This window comes from Pantherophis guttatus, chromosome 5 (genome assembly GCF_059756535.1).
Source record: "Pantherophis guttatus breed Tessera chromosome 5, ASM5975653v1, whole genome shotgun sequence".
Lineage (NCBI taxonomy): Eukaryota > Metazoa > Chordata > Lepidosauria > Squamata > Colubridae > Pantherophis > Pantherophis guttatus.
This window is the reverse complement of record NC_142067.1, coordinates 129,386,220-129,406,219: the sequence shown is the minus strand read 5'-3', so window position 1 is coordinate 129,406,219 and position 20,000 is coordinate 129,386,220. Positions and strand designations below refer to the sequence as shown.

The 20,000-nt window shown below is 44.4% G+C and overlaps 1 protein-coding gene across 13 annotated transcripts in view; it reads left to right on the top strand.

Moving 5' to 3' along the window:
• The window catches only part of ENOX1 (ecto-NOX disulfide-thiol exchanger 1), a 427,344-nt gene that overhangs the window by 215,237 nt on the left and 192,107 nt on the right, over positions 1–20,000 (top strand). For all 13 annotated transcript variants that reach the window (XM_060686501.2, XM_087895594.1, XM_034416422.3 and 10 more), the window contains one exon: positions 16,433–16,531. The gene's annotated coding sequence lies outside the window, so the exon portion shown is untranslated. The remainder of the gene's footprint in view (positions 1–16,432; positions 16,532–20,000) is intronic.

Sequence of the window (20,000 nt, the reverse complement as noted above, 5' to 3'; positions counted from 1 at the left end):
GCATCTACCAGTGAAAACTGAGCTCTGGAGGGCCACGAGAGGCCCTCCCAAGCTCCGTTTTTGGCTGTGACGGCCTCCTGCAGCCCTCTGCTAGCAAAAACAGAACCTTCCCAGGCTCCTTTTTGCTAGCAGAGGGTGTGCAGGACATCAATCTGGCCACACCAATCAGAAGCCAGCTGGGCTGAAGACCAATCAGAGGTCAGGCTACCTGGGTATAAAGGCAGCAGTCTGGCCAATCCCTGCTCGGTTCTCTGTGGTCTGCAGCAGTGGTGGGTTCTACTTACCTTTACTACCGGTTCGCAATGGGATCGCGTGCTTGCACTAGCTTTGCTCGTATGTGCGCCTTCTCGCTTCTGATGACATCAGGGTCAGTGGGTGGAGCCTCCTGCCGGTTTTACTACCGGTTCTATAGAACCTGTCCGAACCGGGGGTAACCCACCACTGGTCTACAGCAGGGACCTCTAGGCTTGGCAACTTTACGACTTGTGGACTTCAACTCCCAAAATTCCTAAGCCAGCGGATGGTCTACAGAGCAGAACATTCAGCTTTTGAAGATGCCAACCACAGTTGCTGGAAAAATTTCACTAAACTCTAAAGCAGTGTTTCCCCTCAATAAATAATAAATTATTTGCCAGCAATGTTCTGCATGTTATATAGTAGGATATCGTACTACACGCTAGGCCACTCTATGAAAAAATGAAAAAAAAAAAGGAGAAATGAACACAAATCGTACATCAGAAATGAGGACTGAGACATCATTTCAACTTTGCAGAGTGTGTATTGTTGACTCGAATGTGACCAGCCATTAACAACAAGATTTTGCACTGGAGACGGGAATAACAACCTGAAAACTCCTGAATTTACAGTGCCATAAATCTTAACGATTTAGAGGGAGAATTTAATCAAGCTAGAGATACGTTTTTGTGTGCTTGTCTCGTGATAACGGCTAATCAGCTTTGCAATGCTAGGGTATCACTAATATCCTTTTCGTTATTGAATGAGAACCGTTGAAAACATAATGGCCCTCGTCCCTGAAAGCATTTCCCTTCCTGCTGAAGTTTCCCATTTCTTCTCTCTCTCTCGCTATCATTTATATATAATGCCGGATATCATATCGTGCATCTTTTAAGAGCAATGTAAGACATGTGACTTGATTCAGTGCGTAAATGTATTTGTCAGCGTAACCTGGAAAATGTACGAGCTGAGCGTAGATAAGCAGCCCACTAAAGCTAATGTACCGAATGCATTTGAGTGCGTAATAATATCGCCACAAGAATCATGTCTCTCTCAAACAGCCAGCTAAAAGCCGCCATCTTATTTGTTGAAAAAGGCCAAAGATGAAGGATGTTCCTGAAGATCTCAATAAACGTTACGAGCAAATCAAAACATATATGAGCAAAACTGCCTTAACACAGGTTTTTTTTTTTTTGTTCTGTTCCCACAGCAAAAGGTTAACGTAGTCCTGAGTCAGGTAGCCCCTGTTGTGGCCTGTCAGTGGCCTGTGCAGCTAGTAGCTGATTCTGACAGTGAGGAGGCTGGTGTGGTGCTGTGCCAGCAGCCTGTGCAGCTGGCACTCGTGTCAGACACTGAGGAGGCTGGAGAAGATGTGGTGCCAGAGGCAGGGACTCAGCTAGGGCCTTCAGAACCTCCAGAAGCTCCCTTAAGTGAAGAGGAAGAAGAGGAGGAGCCTCTTCTCAATGCACGGGCGCGCAGAGCTATTAAAAGGCAGGAGTGGCTCCTCAGGAGGAGGTCTCCTCAAGAGTAAGGCTTGGGGCTAATTGGCCACTCCCTTAGCCTATTTAAGGAGGAACACCGACTGAAGCAATTTGTAGGGAACAACTTTAGTTCACTCTCCTTCGCGTCTGGATTCTCTGTAAATTGCTTCTGGGCTTTCTGCCAACCTTAGTAAGATTGTGATTACTTTATCTTTGGTTTCTTGTAGGCTGTTAAGAAAGTTTATTAACAGCCTTTCTTTGGAAAAGACTGAGTTATTTTAGTAAATTAAGTTTTGTACAGACTTTGTGTGTGCTGCGTTCTTTGGGGTCTGTAGCTGGGGCAGAACAGCCCCCGATGTATGACCACAATTTGAGCCCAAAATTTCTATTGTTAAGTGAGACATTTGTTAAGGGAACCTCTTGCCACCGTTGCTAAGTGAATCACTGCAATTGTTAAGTGAGTAACATGGTTGTTAAGTGAAACTGTCTTCTCTTCTTGTCAGAAGGTCGCAAAAGGGGATCACGTGACCCCAGGAAACTGCAACCCTCATAAGTGTGAGCCAGTTGCCAAAGGCCTGAATTTTGACCAAAGGTCAAAGGTCATAACAATGAAAAACGGTCATAAGTCACTCTTTTCCGTGCCGTTGTAAGTTTGAAACAAAACTGTTGTAAGCTGAGGACTACTTATAAGCTGAGAAAAAGACATTTAGATATTAAATGTGAAAATAATGCTATGAGCTGGACTTCTTGCATTGTTAAGGATAAAAATAGATTGCCCATAAACTGAAGTGTTTGTGTATGCACGCATTTACACACTTTAACCAAGAGGCTGTTTGTGGTGCTACAACATCACCCGAGTCTTTCTAGATGTGGGTGCCATCAGCCCTCATGAAAAGAGGTAAGGTTTAAATTTTTAGGCCATGACTGCCATGTTGTCCTGTCTTATTCTCCCTGCAGTCTCTGATTCATTTATGTATTTGTTACAAAGGAAGACAAATCTATGTGTCCCAGCCAGGAGTGAAATCCAGCAGGTTCTGACAGATTCTGGAGAACCGGCAGCGGAAATTTTGAGTAATTTGGAGAACCAGCAAATACCACCTCTGGCTGGCCCCAGAGTGGGGTGGGAATGGAGATTTTGCAATATCCTTCCCCCAGGAGTGGGGACGGAATGGGGATTTTGCAGTATCCTTCTCCTGGAGTGGGGAGGGAATGGGGATTTTGCAGTATCCTTCCCCTGGAGTGGGGAGGGAATGGGGATTTTGCAGTATCGTTCTCCTGGAGTGGGGAGGGAATGGGGATTTTGCAGTATCATTCCCCCAGGAATGGGGAGGAAATGGGGGTTTTGCAGTATCCTTCCCCTGCCACGCCCACCAAGCCACGCCCACAGAACCAGTAGTAAAAAAAAAATTGAATTTCATCACTGGTCCCAGCATAATATTGGAGGAGCCAATCTGGGTCAGTCACTGGGACCAGAGTTTTTGTCTTCCGAGCTTTCGGACTCATGCTGGAGCCCATCTTTAGGAAACTTCTCTCTAGCAGAGTGTGTGCTATTCTGTGTGTGGTATTGATAGTGCCAATTGTATGTGGCTTTTTAGATGTTGATTGGGGTGTATTGATGGCTGGCTTTTAAGTCGTTGGCTGTCGTTTGCTTGTGTTGCCCAGCCCTCGCCTTCTAAGTACTTGATAGGCTGATGGCAAATCAGCCCTCCTCTTGACTGACGAGGGAGCCGTTTCCCAGGCTTCATTCACTTCCCCGGCTGTTTTTGTCCCTGCTCGTCCAACAATCTTAGTAGCTGCAAAACTGAATTTGTGTCCTTGTTCATTGCAGTGAGTTCGGGTCTCCTTGTCTGACCGTTCAGTTGTGTTCTTTCAATCTGGTGATTAGCTTCCTCCCTGTCTGTCCTACATAATCTCAGGGGCAATCCATGCAGGAGATCTTGTAAATTACATTGAAAGCATCTCCCACCGCCAAGCGATCTTTACAATGCTTAATTTGTCCTTGTATGGTATCTTCCGGGCGGTACGCAATGCCCACTTGCAGATCTGCATTCTGTAGCTTCCAAAATGTTTTTGATGTATGGCAGGGCACAGACAAGCACTATAAATATCACACAGAGAACAGCAAACACTCTGCTAGAGAGAAGATCCCCAAGGATGGGCTCCAGCACAAGCCCGAAAGCTCAGAAAACAAAACCTCTGATCTTGGTGATTGACCCAGATTGGATCTATTTCTTATTTACATTCATGTGGCCACCCAGTCACCACTCAACTCTGGGCAGTTTAACAATTCATTTTTTTAAAAAAACATGCAATTTAGAAAGCACACTTTGTCTTCAGGATGAGTCAGAAACATACAGTCATGCCACCAAGACGCAGTCTGTTCCACCGCCGGGGAGAAGAAATGTTCCCTTCCCGTTCTTCCTAGGGATTGCGTAGGATTGCACTCAGCAGTGAGTTTCACCTTTTGTTAACTCTGGTTTGCTGCACGCCTGCCTTCGAAAACGTGCCAAAATAGGACAGCATAGAGCTGGAGTGGGTGGGAGGATATCCAGGCCCACCCACAATTTCCGCTACCAGTTCGGGAAAACTGGTCTGAACCCGCTAAATACCACCTCTGATTGCACTGCTAATTTCTTTTTCTCAAATTAATATGGACCAGGGGTGAAATGCTGCCGGTTTAGACTGGATCGCCTGATCTGGTAGCGATGGTGGCAGGTGGTTCGGAGAACCGGTAGCAAAAATCCCTGACCCACCCCCCCATGCCCAGCTGAGCTGTGCGAACATCAGAGGCTATTTTTTTACTTTTAAAAGCGTTTTTTTCCTGCAACCTCTTCGGCTGAAAAAATGCTTTTAAAAGTAAAAAAAAAAAAAGCCTCTGATGATCGTGCTGCTCAGCTGGGATCGTCAGAGGCTTTTAAAAGCATTTTTTTTCTGCAGCCTCTTCAGCCGAAGAGGTTGTAGGAAAAAAAATGCCTTTAAAAGCCTCTGGCGATCCCAGCTGAGTTGCCTGATCGTCAGAGGCTTCTAAAAGCATTTTTTTCTGCAACCTCTTAAGGTTGTAGAAAAAAATGCTTTTAAAAGTAAAAAAAAAAAAGTTGGCCATGCCCACCCAGTCACATTAACCCCTCCCCCCACCAAGCCATGCCCACAGAACCAGTAATAACAAATTTTACATTTCACCACTGATATGGACTTTTTTTTAAAAAAAAAATATTTGCAACATAGGCAAGTCCTTGGGTTAAGAACGCCAAAGTCTGTGCTTAAAGTGAATTCGTATGTAAGTCAGAACTTGTACACACGAACAGACTGTCTGTTGCTAAAGATGGCGGATGGAGTTCTCCTTTCTCGAGCTGACAAACGGCTGAAACTCTGTGAGGTTTCCATCAACTGCTGGAAACAGGCTGTAGATCAAAAATCTGTGGTGTCAGCAGTTCATGAAAAGTTTGCCTGGCTTCAGCAGTTCATCAGCTGGAGAAAGGAGAATGCTGTCCGCCATTTTAAGTAGTAGACAGCTTGTTTGTAAGCGTGAGTTGTCCATACATCCATACGTTCTTAACCCAGAGACAGCTTGTATTTATTTATTTATCATTTATTATTTAGACTTATATGCCGCCCTATCTCTGAAAGGACCCCGGACGGCTCACAATAATAAAACACACAAAATTCAATTTTTTAAAAATACCCAATAAAACTATAAAGACCATTAAAATTCCCTCTAAAACCCCTTCAGCCCAAGCTGGCCAGGCAGAATAGCCATATTTTAAGGCCGCGGTAGAAAGAGCGAAGGTCAGGGGCCACCCGGAGCCCCAGGGGGAGCTGATTCCACAGGGTAGGTGCGCCCACAGAGAAGGCCCACTCCCTAGGGGTCGCCAGCCGACATTGTCTGGCCAACGGCACCCCAAGGAGGCCCTCCCTGTGGGAACGCACCGGGCGATGGGAAGCAGTCGCTGGCCGCAGATGGTCCGCAAAATACCCCGGGCCTAAACTATGTAGGGCTTTATAGGTGATTACCAGCACCTTGAATCTCACCCAGAGGGCAACCGGTAGCCAATGCAGGTCCTGCAGAAGGGGTGTAACATGAGAGTGTTAGGACACTCACATCACTACCCGCGTGGCCACATTCTGCACCAACTGAAGCCTTCGAGTGGTCTTCAGGGGCAGCCCCATGTAGAGAGCATTGCAGTAGTAGATCCAGGAGTTGACGAGTGCATGAGTGACTGTGCGTAGGGTATCATGGTCCAGGTAGGGGCGCAACTGGTGCACCAGACGATTTAACTGATTCCTTAGTAGAATGATGAATTCATATATATTTTTCTTCCTAAGGCATCATCATTAGTTGGACAGGTTCATCAAATCCATGGAGTATTGGGTGTTTCTTCAAATCTGAGACCAATGGGAAGGCCGTAAATATTTTTCTTACAAATACGAACAGACGGGATGTCTTGTTTGACCTCTCTGATACTGAGAGCTTAGAGGTAGTTGAAAGACACACGTGCTAAATAGTTGCTTCAAGAGCACCGATTGTGAAAATGAAACGATTGTGAGACAGACCTGCTAACTAGTTACTTCACGAGAAACAATAGATACAGATGTTTGTAGACTATCGTGTACTCCAGTGTTTCTCAAACATGAGAACTATGAGATGCGTGGACTTCAACTTCCAGAATTCCCCAGCCAGCATGGCTGACTTTAAGATGCGTGGACTTCAACTCCCAGAATTCCCCAGCCAGCATGGCTGACTTTAAGATGCGTGGACTTCAACTCCCAGAATTCCCCAGCCAGCATGGCTGACTTTAAGATGCGTGGACTTCAACTCCCAGAATTCCCCAGCCAGCATGGCTGACTTTAAGATGCGTGGACTTCAACTCCCAGAATTCCCCAGCCAGCATGGCTGACTGGGGAATTCTGGGAGTTGAAGTCCACGCAACTTAAAGTTCTCACGTTTGAAAAACCACTAGTGTAACTAGATGCATTTATTATTACCATTGCTCAGATATCAATTCTCTCCCCCAAAATCTTCTTAAGACACCGATGAAGTCTGAATGACATCAAGACAAACATCTTTTGACCATGAATCTCTTTTATTGGTGGTATCTCAATTGCCCACCATGTGTTCTTTTCATCCTTGTTCAGTTTATCCTGCGTCGTTTTTCAAATACCGCAATGCAAGAACGGAATTCTGCCCTGTCAGACTTAGAAGACAGATGGACAAATAACTCCAGTCGTCGTCTTCTTCTCCTCAAGCTTATCATGCCAGTTGTGTTTAGCAGCTTCTCTAATGTAGAACTGGGCATGGCATAAGATGGAAGCCCTCAGAATTAATCAGAATATATGGAGAAGCAGGGACTCGGCCAATGCACTTGGTGTGTTCTTGAGTGATTAAACACCTCAAGCCAAGGAGTGCTGGGCATTTGAGATACCAACTCAATACCGAGAAACATACTTGATTTGACCCCTATTTCAATCTTCCATGGGACATTCGTTGTGTCTTTTGACAGGGGACTAATGTGTGTCAGGAGCAGATTAGAAAATGCAGCCACCTCAGCTATATAAATACTCCAAAGGAAGGTGAAAAGTGTGGTTCAAAACCTAAATAAGTTCCCTTCACCAGATGACTAAATTCAGATGGATGGTAGTTCTCTCCAACTCATATTGGTTTCCAATGCGATTGGCTTAATGGTCCAGGTTTCCATAAACCAGAGGTCTTCAAACTTGGCAGCTTGAAGACTTGTGGACTTCAACTCCCAGAATTCTCCAGCATGGCTGGAGAATTCTGGGAGTTGAAGTCCACAAGTCTTCAAGCTGCCAAGTTTGAAGACCTCTGCCATAGACAAAAATGGAAACGCCAAGTGCGGAAGAGAAGGCTTTTGAAGGTGTCCTTCATATTTATTACAAGTGATTCGATACCTTTTATTTGGAGGATTTTTTGTGGCTACCTCCGGATGGTTTGAGTTAATAAAGATTGCCTCTTGTAACTGATAGAGACGTATCGGTGGTTTCAGAGGAAAACCGGGAAATTATAGGCTCAGGCCAACATCTGCTATTGGATAAATTGGTAGAAAATATCCTTAAAATTGTAATTATCTGGCAGATGGAAGAACAAACCCCGGCAGGAATAATCAGAATGAAAATTGTGGCTTACGACGATTCGGAAGCCACAAACATGGCTGTAACAGCCACCTGTTCTGATTATATGAATATAATCTAGTATTTTTGAATATGTATTTGAAATAATATACTTATTTAACGGTATCAAGAGCCAACTGCAAAGAAGGTAGACAGTTATTAAAGAAGAAGCATAAGCAGTGGAACTGCTCTGTTGAGAAAGAGACCCTCCAAATTTTTCCCCTTAAAAACATTCTATTTTGTATACCATCAGTATCTTAAGAGTTGAAATAAATCACGGAGTATTCAACTTTATTACTGACAGGAAATTCAGCACCAGTGCCAGGCCTAGGGAGGGATACTGTCCTGCATTAGTTTCCTACTCAATTATAGAATAGATATAGACTAGAATGAACTGGAAGGGACCTTGGAGGTCTTCTAGTCCAGCCCCCTGCTCAAGCAGGAGAACCTATACCATTTCAGATAAGTGGCTGTCTAGACCCATGATGGCGAATCTGTGGCATGCGTGCCACAGGTGGCATGCGGAGCCATATTGGTGGGCACATGAGCTCAGCTCTGGCGCGCATGTGCGTGCGTGCCAGCCAGCTGATTTTCAGGCCTTCTAGGCCACCTAGAAATAGGGAAACAGGCTGTTTCCTGCCTCCGGAGGGTCTGGGGGTCTGGGGGTGGGGAAGGCCCATTTTTGCTCTCCCCAGGCTCCAGGGCATCTCTAGGAGCCTCTCTAGGCTATCTAGGAGCCTGGGGAGCATGGGGAGGGTGAAAACGGCCTTCCCCCCGGAGACCCTCCAGAGGCCGGAAACGGCCCGTTTGCCAACTTCTGGTGGGACTTCCGGAAGTTGGCAAATGGGCCATTTTTGACCTCTGAAGTGCCTCTGGGGGGGTGGGAAAGGCCATTTTTGCCCTCCCCAGACTCCTAGAGAGGCTCTGGAGCCTGGGGAGAGCAAAAAACGGGCCTACTGGGCCCACTGTGCCATCGTGTGCCAAAAGTAGGCGGAGTGCATGAATTTGCAGGGCGCAGGGCGCAGGGCACATAGAATTATGGGTGTGGCCACGCACATGCGTGACCCCCCCCGCTCCTCCCGCTTTTGGCACGCGATGGCAAAAAGGTTATCTACCACTAGTCTAGACTCTTCTTAAAGACAGAGACGGAGTGACGGAGCTCCCACAATTTCTGAAGGCAACTTCTGTTCCACTGGTTGATTGTTCTCACTGTTAGGAAGTTTCTCCTTAATTCCAGGTTGCTTCCGTCCTTGATTAGTTTCCATCCGTTGTTTCTTGTCCTGCCATCTGGTGCTTTGGAGAATAGGTTGACCCCCTCTTCTTTGTGGCAACCCCTCAAACACTGGACTGCTGCTATCATGCCACCCCTAATTCTTCTTTTCTTTAGACTTTTCTTTCTTATCTTTCCCTTTGATGAAAGTTTGTTTGATGTGTTCCGTCAAACAAGAGACAAAATTTGGGAGAATTTTCCGTAGATGGACTTTAATGGCTGATAAGGGGTGTGCATGAATTTCTTGCCATTCTTTCTACCATAATGTGTCCAGTCATCTGTAGTTTCCTTGCTTTCCACACATCAATTAAAGCAAAAAGGGAAGGTCTTTATTTCAACGTGGGCTTGATACAGTGGTGGGTTCCAACTGGGGTTACTACCAGTTCTCTTCACACACACGATTTGCGCTCGATCGCCACGAGCATGCTCAGTTTGCTCGCATGTGCGCCGATCTTGCGCTCCACGCAAGCGCATTAGGTTTATCGCCAGCTGAAGTACGGCAAACCACTCTGCCTCACCTATCAGCTGGGCTGAAAACCAAGAAATAAAGGTAGGAATAAAGCGGGGGCGGGCAGGTGGGCGGGCCCAGCTCCCAGTCACAGAGAACCGGTTCGGTGACGTCACATCGTCACTGCTACCGGCTCGCCCGAACCGGGCTGAACCGGGAGCAACCCACCACTGGCTTGATACTTTGATTATTGTAGAGAGTAAGGAAAATGACCTTGCTGGAGACAGTGAGGAGGTCAAAAATACCTTGAGTCCAAATCAGGAGATGTCTTGCTAGTTCGCGTTAATATAAATTAGGGGATGTATACAACACACCAGATGTTCCGGTTTCTATTATTATAGCTACTCTCAAGAAAAGAAGAGTTACTCTTCCTGTGGAATTGATTTTTGTTCAGGTCTACTTGGTGGGTCTGACAATAATTAAGTAGACACATAGCTGGCTTGACCAATGTTCTCCCAATGTTCTCATCTAACATTTTGGAGGCCTTGAAGGTCTGGCCCTTCCCCCAGGCTTTTGACTAGGGTGGATGAAGCTTTTTCGGAGAGTTGTGTGTGTGAGTTTCATTGCCCATTTTGTCTGGCTTTTTTTTGGCTCCTTTCTTGTTTGATTGCTTCTTTTTTTCCTGAGTTTTTAACTTCGTGAATCATCCAGAGAGTCAGAATAACAGAATAACAGAGTTGGAAGAGACTTTGTAAGTCTTGTAATCCAAACCCCCGCCCGAACAGGAGACCCTACACCCGTGATGGCGAACCTATGGCAGGTGTGCCCCAGCTGGCATGCAGGGCCCTCTCCGTGGGCACGTGAGCCGTTGCCCAGCTCAGCTCCACCGCGCATGTGCTTGCGCACCTCCTGCCGGCTAGCTGATTTTGGGGATGAACGGGGAGGGCAGGACTCATGTCAGAGATGTGCGCACATGAGCAGGGGGGTTGCGCACATGCGTGGGGGGGTGAAATGCTCCCCGACCCGTTTTTGTGCCCAGGAGGCTGCAGGGAGACCTGCTAGGCCAAAAACAAGAGGCAGGGGGTTGCGTGCGCATGTGTAGAGGGCGGGGGGAGCGTGGGGGGTCGTGCATGCATGTGCAGGGGGCACACTGAATTATGGGTACCAGTCGCACGCGCGCTATTGCGTGCACGCTTGTGTACATTGAGCACACAACAAGAACAAAATTAGCCATCACTGCCCTACACCCTTTCTGACAGAGGGCAGTCCAGTCTCTTCTTGAAAGCTTCCAGGGATGAAGCTCCCACAACTTCTGAAGGCAGCTTCTGTTCCATGGGTTGATGGCTCTCCCTGTCAGAAAATTTCTCCTTATTTCCAGGTTGAATCTCTCCTTGATCAGTTTCCATCCATTGTTCCTTGTCTGGCCTAGAGGGGCTTTGGAAAATAGCTTGACCCCCTTCCTCTCTGTGGCAGCCCCTCAAATATTGGAAGATGCTCTCATGTCTCCCCTGGTCCTTCTCTTCACTAGACTAGCCAGGCCTGGTTCTTGCAACCGTTCATTGTATGTTTTAGCCTCCAGTCCTCTAATCCTCTTTGTTGCTCTTCTCTGCACTCTTTCCAGAGTCTCAACATCTCTTTTGTATCGTGGTGATCAAAACTGGATGCAGTACTCTAGGTGTGGCCTTACTAAGGCTTTCTAGAGTGGTATTAGCACCTCACACGATCTTGATTGTATGCCTCTGTTAATGTAATTTAGGATTGTGTTGGCTTTTTTGGCTGTGGCCGCACACTGTTGGCTCATGTTTAATTGGTTGTCCACTAAGACTCCAAGATCCCTGGTGTGGAAATTCCAATCAATCAATCAATCAATCAATGGTTCCTCATTAGCTGAATTATGTGGATTTGGGATTTCAGTAGTTTAATATTTCAATATTGTTCAACGGCTTCATAGTGAAGGGCTTGGATGACACGACAGAGCGAACGTTGATCAAATTGAAATGAGAAATGATTTGGAGCAGCAGGATGAAATTTAACAGAGACAGATGTAAGTCTTCGTTTAGAAAACGAAAATCAAACAGCTAAGAGAGCTGCCAATTAGAGACGCTTAGGGCTTTGATGGCCACAGCGATCCATTGATCCCAGATCTATCATCCTCATTTCTCCGTGGGATGCTCAGGAGTGGTGCTCCCATGACTTTTAAAGGCAACCCAGGTGTTGAGAAACAAAATAGAATAAAATAAGAGTTGGAAGGGACCTTGTAGGTCATCTAGTCTGCTTAAGCAGGAGACCCTAAATACCATTTCTGACAGATGGGTTTTTCCTTCTTCTGACTGGAGAAAAATGAGACCCCTTGATTCCCTCCTCTCCCCACTGTATGTGATGCTTCTCTCCGAGATAGGCAGTTTTATCCTGTTTTCTGCTGCTTTGATAATGGCTCATTGTAGTGTTGGCATTTGATTGATTTTTTCATAGCCTGAGCTGCTTAGACAGCTAACTGGCTGAAAAGTGCATCATAAATGATGGGAAATACATGGAGGCAGAGGAAAGGAACCAAGGTTTAATTTTCTAGCCTAGGTTTCCCGAGGCTGCTGCTGGAAATAAGCGTATACAGTAGATACAGGTAGTTCTTGAATGTCAACAGTTCGTTTAGTGACCGTTCCAAGTTAACAACGGCACTGAAAAAGGGGAGTTATGGCCGTTTTTCACACTTAGGACCTTTTGCAGCATCCCCCTGGCCACGTGATCTAAATTCAACTGGCATGGACTTATGACGGTTGTAGTGGCCTGCGCGGGGTCACTTCATCCTCTTTTGCAAACTTCTGACGAGCAAAGTCAATGGGGAAGCCAGATTCACTTAACAATCGTGTGACTAGATTAACAACGGCAGTGGTTCACTCAACAACTGTGGCAAAAAAGGTCATAAAATGGGGCAAAACTCACTTTTTTTTTTTTGCTTTAATTTATATCCCGCCTTTCTCCGAAGACTCAGGGCGGCTTACAATGCGTTAAGCAATAGCCTTCATACTTTTGTATATTTTTATACAAAGTCAGCTTATTGCCCCCACAATCTGGGTCCCCATTTCACCTACCTTTGAAAGGATGGAAGGCTGAGTCAACCTTGAGCCTGGTGAGATTTGAACTTGCAGTAATTGCAAGCAGCAGATGTTAATAACAGTGCTTTAGTCCACTGTACTACAGGCTCTTGTTAGGGTTAGGGTTAGGGTTACGGTTAGGGTTAGAGTTAACAACTGTCTCACTTAGCAACAGAAATTTGGGGCTCAATTGCCGTTGCATGTTGCCTACCTATCCTCTCTCTCTCTCCCTCCCTCCCTCCCTCCCTCCCTCCCTACCCCATCCTTCCTTCCTTCCTTCCTTCCTTCCTTCCTTCCTTCCTTCCTTCCTTCCTTCCTTCCTTCCTTCTTTCCTTCCATCTATCTATCTATCTATCTATCTATCTATCTATCTATCTATCTATCTATCTATCATCTATGACTATCATTAAGTGTTGTACCTTATGATTCTTGATGAACATATCTTTTCTTTTATGTACACTGAGAGCGTATGCACCAAGACAAATTCCTTGTGTGTCCAATCACACTTGGCCAATAAAGAATTTTCTATTCTATTCTATTCTATTCTATTCTATTCTATTCTATTCTATTCTATTCTATTCTATTCTATTCTATTCTATTCTATTCTATTCTATTCTATTATTCTATTCTATGCTATGCTATGCTATGCTATGCTATTCTATGCTATTCTGTTCTATTCTATTCTATTCTATTCTATTCTATTCTATTCTATTCTATTCTATTCTATTCTATTCTCTTCTATTCTATTCTATTCTATTCTCTCTCCATCTCTAAGCATTCTGATTTTGCCTTTTTGTGGGACCAAGCCAAAGAACAGGCAAAGCCAACGCCGTCTGTGTGTGCTCGTTCATCCAAATAAATTGGTTAGCGAGCCAACACATGCCCACACAGTGCCTGTGTATAATAACACAAACACACTCCCCCACAACCCCGCATCCTGCGGCCACTTTTGTAAACATGCCCTGAGGTGAGGGAAATGGTAATAACGAGAATCATCTCATAGCACATTGTCTCTGTCTTTACAGAGGCATCTCTCATTCGAGACAATATGCTGAATTTCACGGTGGTTTGGGGGGAAAAAAAGTCCTTGACATTAATAACCGTAGAACTGAAAGATTATTCACACTTTAGTTTACTCTGCCATATTGTTTTAAATTAGTTTCTGTAGTTTTGGGAAATGTTAATACAAACATCCTTTCACGATATATATAATATAAAGGATCTTAAATTTAAGCTTAGAGCATCGGTGACCCATCAGAACTACAAAACCCAGTTGTTGGCTGAGGCTGATAGGAGATAGAGTCCAATTACAGGTAGTCCTCAACTTACGACTGCAGTTGAGCCCAACATTCCTGTTGCTAAGTGAGGCATTTGTTAAGCAAGTTTTACAACCTTTCTTACCACAGTTGTCACGTGAATCACTGCAATTGTTCACTTAGTGACATGGCTGTTAAGTGAATCTGGCTTCCCTGTTGATTTTGCTTGTCGGAAGGTTGCAAAAGGGAATCATGTGACCCCAGGACACTGCAACCGTCACAAGTACATGCCAGTTGCCAAGCCTCTGAATTTTGATCACATGACCACAGGGAATATTGCTATGGTCGTAAGTGCGAAACACAGTTGTAAGTCATTTTTATGAGTGCCGCTAAATGAATGGTTGTAAGTTAAGGAGTACCTGTACACCTAAAAGGCCACTTTTAGGTTTCTCTTCATCTTCTCAACGTTGCCATGGGTGTTTCCGCCAAATCTTGTAAAGTTCGGATATTTTTAATCTACTGTTTCAAGATGCAGGAATTATTCCTCTGCAGGGACTCTTGGCCGGTTTTAATCCGCGAGTCAATCACCTCACATAAGTTTTTAAAAATTATTATGATTCATGTTTACTCATGTTTTCCCTTCCCTCTAACATGAGTAAAGAATTTGGAGAGATTCTTGGAGTTTACGTAACTGTTTTTTTTTTCTCAAAAAAAAAAAAAAGAGGTTGTTAACTTGTAAATGTGATTGTACAATCCATATATAGAAAGATGGCAAACGGTCTATGTTTTTCTTGTAAAAATGTTTTTTGTCTTGTAAAACTTTTTAATAAAAAAAAATAAGTCTGGGTGTTATTTTCTTTTGGGCTCCAAAATAAGCACTAGGGCTTATTTTCAGGGGTGCCTTATTTTTTTTCCATGTACAGGAGGCCCACTTCTTCTGCTTGCTCACCACAGGACAGGACGTCACATGGTGCACCATTCACACCACTGCAAAGTATGGGGGTGGAGCTGCCCCACATGCCCCACACCAGCTTAACTCAGTGCCCCCGCAGCCAGGCCATCCATGCCCTGGCACCTGCCTTGCCTCGTGGCCTCAACACCAATACACCACTCAACCTCCTCTGTGAGCAAGCAGAAATGGGCCAGTGGCAATGTGGGCTCCTTTGCAAATGGCTGCTGGTGCTGCCGATGTGAGGGACACAGGTCTTGGGGCGTAGATGGCCTGGCTGTGGAGGCCCTGAGGCAGTGGTGGGTTGCCCCCAGTTCAGACCAGTTTACAAGAACTAGTAGTAAAACTGGTGGGAGGTTCACTCACCAACCCCAAAGTCATCAGGATGCTTCTGTGCATGCGTGCGCGCGGCCCATTGCGAACTGGTAGTAAAGATAAGTAGAACCCACTCCTGCCCTGAGGTAAGGTGGTGCGGGGCATGTGGGGCAGCCCCACCACCCTCATGCCTCAACTTCTGGTCACAACACCGTGAGCAACCAGATGGAATGGGACGGTTGAGTGGCTACACAGGCTTTTAAGTAGGGCTTATTTTGGCGGTAGGGCTTATTTTAGGTGCATGCATAAAAACACTCTAGGGTTTATTTTCAAGATAGATCTTATCTTTGAGGAAACAGCGTACACGATATCTGTTATTTTTTTAAAACATGGTTTGCTGTTTGCTTTGACACGCTTTTAAAAAGCACCGTTCAGTGAGAAGGTTAAAAGTTTTTGACAAGCAGCTTTTTTTTAAAAAAAAGAAAAGCGTTGCCTAGAAGCATTTATGCAAAACTTCGGAGCCCTTCCTTTGTGGCGGTAAAAAAAAGTCGATGCACACATTAATCCGGGCTGCTGTCAGATGCCTGACGATCCCCTCTGTCCACCTCGAAGGAAATAATTGAAGGAGATGTCTTGTGAATTCTGTCTCGGAAAAGATTACCTTGTTATACAACATTTTAATCTATAAAAAAAAATCACAACAAATATAGGGAGCATTGATTTGGTCTTTCTGGCGGGCTCCGTTCCCCCTTGAAAGACCACAAAGGCACTATTGGATCCCTGTGTAACAGATTAACAGAGTGGGAAGGGACCTTGTAGGTCATCTAGTCCAACCCCCTTCCCAAGCAGGAGACCCTCCACCATTTCTGACAGGTGGCAGTCCAGTCTCTTCTTGAAAGCCTCCAGTGATGAAGCTCCCACAACTTCCAAAGGCAACTTCTGTTCCATGGGTTGATTGTTCTCCCTATCAGAAAATTTCTCCTTATTTCCAGGTTGAATCTCTCCTTGTTCAGTTTCCATCCATTGTTCCTTGTCTGGCCTTCAGGTGCTTTGGAAAATAGTTTCAAGCATTCCATTTGACACATCTAATGTGATAAAGGTTCCAATTGTAGATGGTCTTTTATTTTGGATTTTAGTAAACATCCTGATAAGGTTTCTCTGTTTTTAATTCAATGGGAAATAAAGTTCCTTGTTGTATCCATGGCTCATTGTGCAGATAATACCTGTGATTCCTTAACCTTTTCTTTCTTTTACAATACAGGAACTGCAAGCAAACAGAAAACCACAATAACGCAGCCCTTGCTCATTAAATGTACCTGCTTCGTCGGAATCCCACGAAAAACAGAAAATAGGAGAAAAGGTAAAATATTTTACAATTTTATCTTGACAGGAACCTATTAAGGGCCGTGTGTGCTTTTCACACCGAATACACGGTGTACTTTTGTGTCCCAGGACAATATCTCTGCTTAATGAGGAGGGGATATGTTAATGTATAATACATTCGGGACTAAAAATAGTTTTGAGGACAGAAAGAGATTTTGCAGCTTCACAATAAAATATACCAACAACGCGATGCATAAATAGTTGCGTAGTTTTTTGCCTCCATGCATTGCATTTTTGGCTGGTTCCAGGCGTCGCAACATTCAGTATATAAGATGCACCACAATTTTCACTCATTTTGGGGGGGGGAAAGATGCATCTTATACTCCAAAAAGTAGGGTACATGGTGTTACCTTGGTTAGAATGCAACATTGCAAGCTGACTCTGCCCACACGCCAGTTCGATTCCGACCAGCTTAAGGTTGGCTCAGTCTGCCATCCTTCCGAAGTTGGTCCAATGAGGACCCAGATTGTTGAGGGTGAGAGACCAACTCTGTAAACTGCTTAGAGAGGACTGTGAAAGGGTATATAAGTTTAAGTGCTACTGCTATTGCTATTCCCCCACATAACATGGACAAATAAATGAGAGAGTTTCATAATTTAGCCTTCCTTTGATACGCCTGGTATTGTATGCCCTCCAGGATTTACGTGTTGGTCACCACAGCTCAAGCGCAACAATTTTCTTCCCGTCTTGCTTTTTCAAGGTCCAACTTTTGCAACTAATTTTTCCAGTCCCTTCAGCCACTCTTCTTTTTTTTTCTTTTCATATCTACCTGCAAACCATGCGTGGCCCTTGAACTGCATTATCCTGCAAAACTTAAACACGTTAGCTGGTATTTCATGAATGCCTGAAGCTTTGCTGTGGGCTGTTAACCCTACTTTCTGCCTTTACAAAAACTGCTAAGAAATCTTTCAGTAGCTGTTTGGAAAACAATGGCTTTATTCATGTTTTAATCTACCTTTTCTTATCTCCTGGTCTCTTTTGTTCTGCCTGTACCGTGTCCAAATTCTGTGTCGCCACAATGACAACTAAGCGAGGGATGATGGAAATACGGCTATTGTTCTACCAATCTGTAGCCTTTTGTAAATTTGCTTGTAATTTGTTTAAATAAACACCCATCTACCTTGTAAAACAATACTTGAAGCTTTGTTGCTGGAAATATTTTTTGAGGAAGCACTTAATTTCATTTTCTGGAATGTCTGGCTTGCTTTCATGACCAAACCTTTGTTTGTAATATTAATTTTGAGATCTTTTTGTATACAAGTAATTATTGAGTTAATTGTTCTCACTCTCAGGAAATTTCTTCTTAGTTGTTGCTTCTCTCCTTGATGAGTTTCTACCCATTGCTTCTTGTCCTGCCCTCAGGTGCTTTGGAGAATAGCTTGACTCCCTCTTCTTTGGGGCAGCCCCTGAGATATTGGAAGATTGCTATCATGTCTCCCCTGGTCCTTCTCTTCATCAAACTAGACATACCCAGTTCCAGCAACCATTCTTCATATGTTTTAGCCTCCAGTCTCCTATTCCTCTTGGTTGCTCTTCTCTGCACTCTTTCTAGAGTCTCAACATCTTTTTCACAATATGGTGACCAAAACTGGATACAGCATTCCAAGTGTGGTCTTAATAAGGCTTTATAGAGTGGTACTAATACTTCACGTGATCTTGATTCTATCCCTCTGTTAATGCAATTTAGGATTGCATTGGACTTTTTGGCTGCTGTCGCACACGGCTGGCTCATATTTAAGTGATTATCCACTAGGACTCCAAGATCCCCCTCACAGTTACTACTATTGAGCAAGGTACCACATATTATTGTCACTGAAGTCCATATATTTGTGTTGTTTTTTTAAAAATTTATACTTATCTTTTGCCCCCTTTGCAGATCTCCAGTCTTGATAGAGCCAAACTTTTTCATAAATTGACAAAATCCATATTTAAGACATGACCAAGTGTATTCAGCAATATTTGAGGACCCGGATTGTGGGGGCAATAAGCTCACTTTGTATAAATATACAAAAGTATGAAGGCTATTGCTTAACGCCTTGTAAGCCGCCCTGAGTCTCCGGAGAAGGGCGGCATATAAATCAAATTAAAAAAAAAAAAGGGCTGCGAACAGATTCCTGTTTACTACACTTAAACTCTAAGCCTTCTCAAGATTTCAAAGGGGTTGTACACCCCCTAGGGGGTGCGGTGGCTCAGTGGCTAAGACGCTGAGCTTGTCGATCGAAAGGTCGGCAGTTCAGCGGTTCGAATCCCAAGCGCCGCATAACGGGGTGAGCTCCCGTTACTTGTCCCAGTTTCTGCCAACCAAGCAGTTCGAAAGCACACAAAAAATGCAAGTAGAAAAATAGGGACCACCTTTGTTGGGAAGGGAACAGCGTTCCGTGCGCCTTCGCCATTGAGTCATGCCAGCCACATGACCACGGAGACGTCTCCGGACAGCGCTGGCTGTTCGGCTTTGAAACGGAGATGAGCTCTGCCCCCTAGAGTCGGGAACGGCTAGCATGTATGTGTGAGCGGCACTTTATACACCCTCTAAACAGCCCAAAATATGACATTTCCCCCCCTTCTAGTTCCATAAGAATCATCCATTAAAAAAAAACTAAACAGAAGTGAATAATAAAAGTTGAAAATCTGTTGATGAAGATCCAAGATCCCCCTCCCAGTTACTGCTGTTGAGCCAGATTTCACCCAATCTGGGACAGTAAATAAATAGGGATAGTAATTTCGATACCTTCTGGTTAGCCTGTCTCCGTGAGTATGATCCATCTCGGAGAATGATTCTTATTATTCAGCATCTCCTTTTTCTTGCATTTGAAAGTGTATTTTAATCACCCCATTTATTTTTTAGAAAATAAATGTGTTGAAGTGTTGGGCAGCCGGCATGGTCCCGAGCTATGGTAAAATTCATTGGGTTGCAAATTGTGTCGTTTTTCTATGTTTGCAGTTGTGCTAGAGGTTCGACTCTTTTCTTTTTTTTCCTTTGCAAATATGTTTGGGCTGTCACTTCTGGGATGCAAAAATTCAGACAGATGGCAGATGGCAGGGGGGAAAAAAAGAATACAAAAAACTGTTTTCATGGATATCTAAAGATTGTCTGAATATTTCCAGCCCAAATGAAGCAACCCTAGGAAATGCAATGATTGCAAATGTTTATGGAAATTCTCAGTCATCCAGGTGCTTTTTCAAACGGCACTTCATTTTTCCTTGAAGACGTTTCACTTCTCATCCAAGAAGCTTCTTCAGTTCTGACCAAATGGTAGGGGAATGGAAGGATTTATATTCTTTGCAGTCATCTGAGCATTAGTACTCTTTCTGAGAGTTGTTGAGGCCACTTGGAGGTCTATCTGTGTCCTCAGGGTCACCTGAATAGTGCAAATGGGTGTGGAGCCTTTTTGGAACTATTGAAAGGACTGTGTTGTAGTCAGGAGATAGATGGTGTTGTGTCCTTC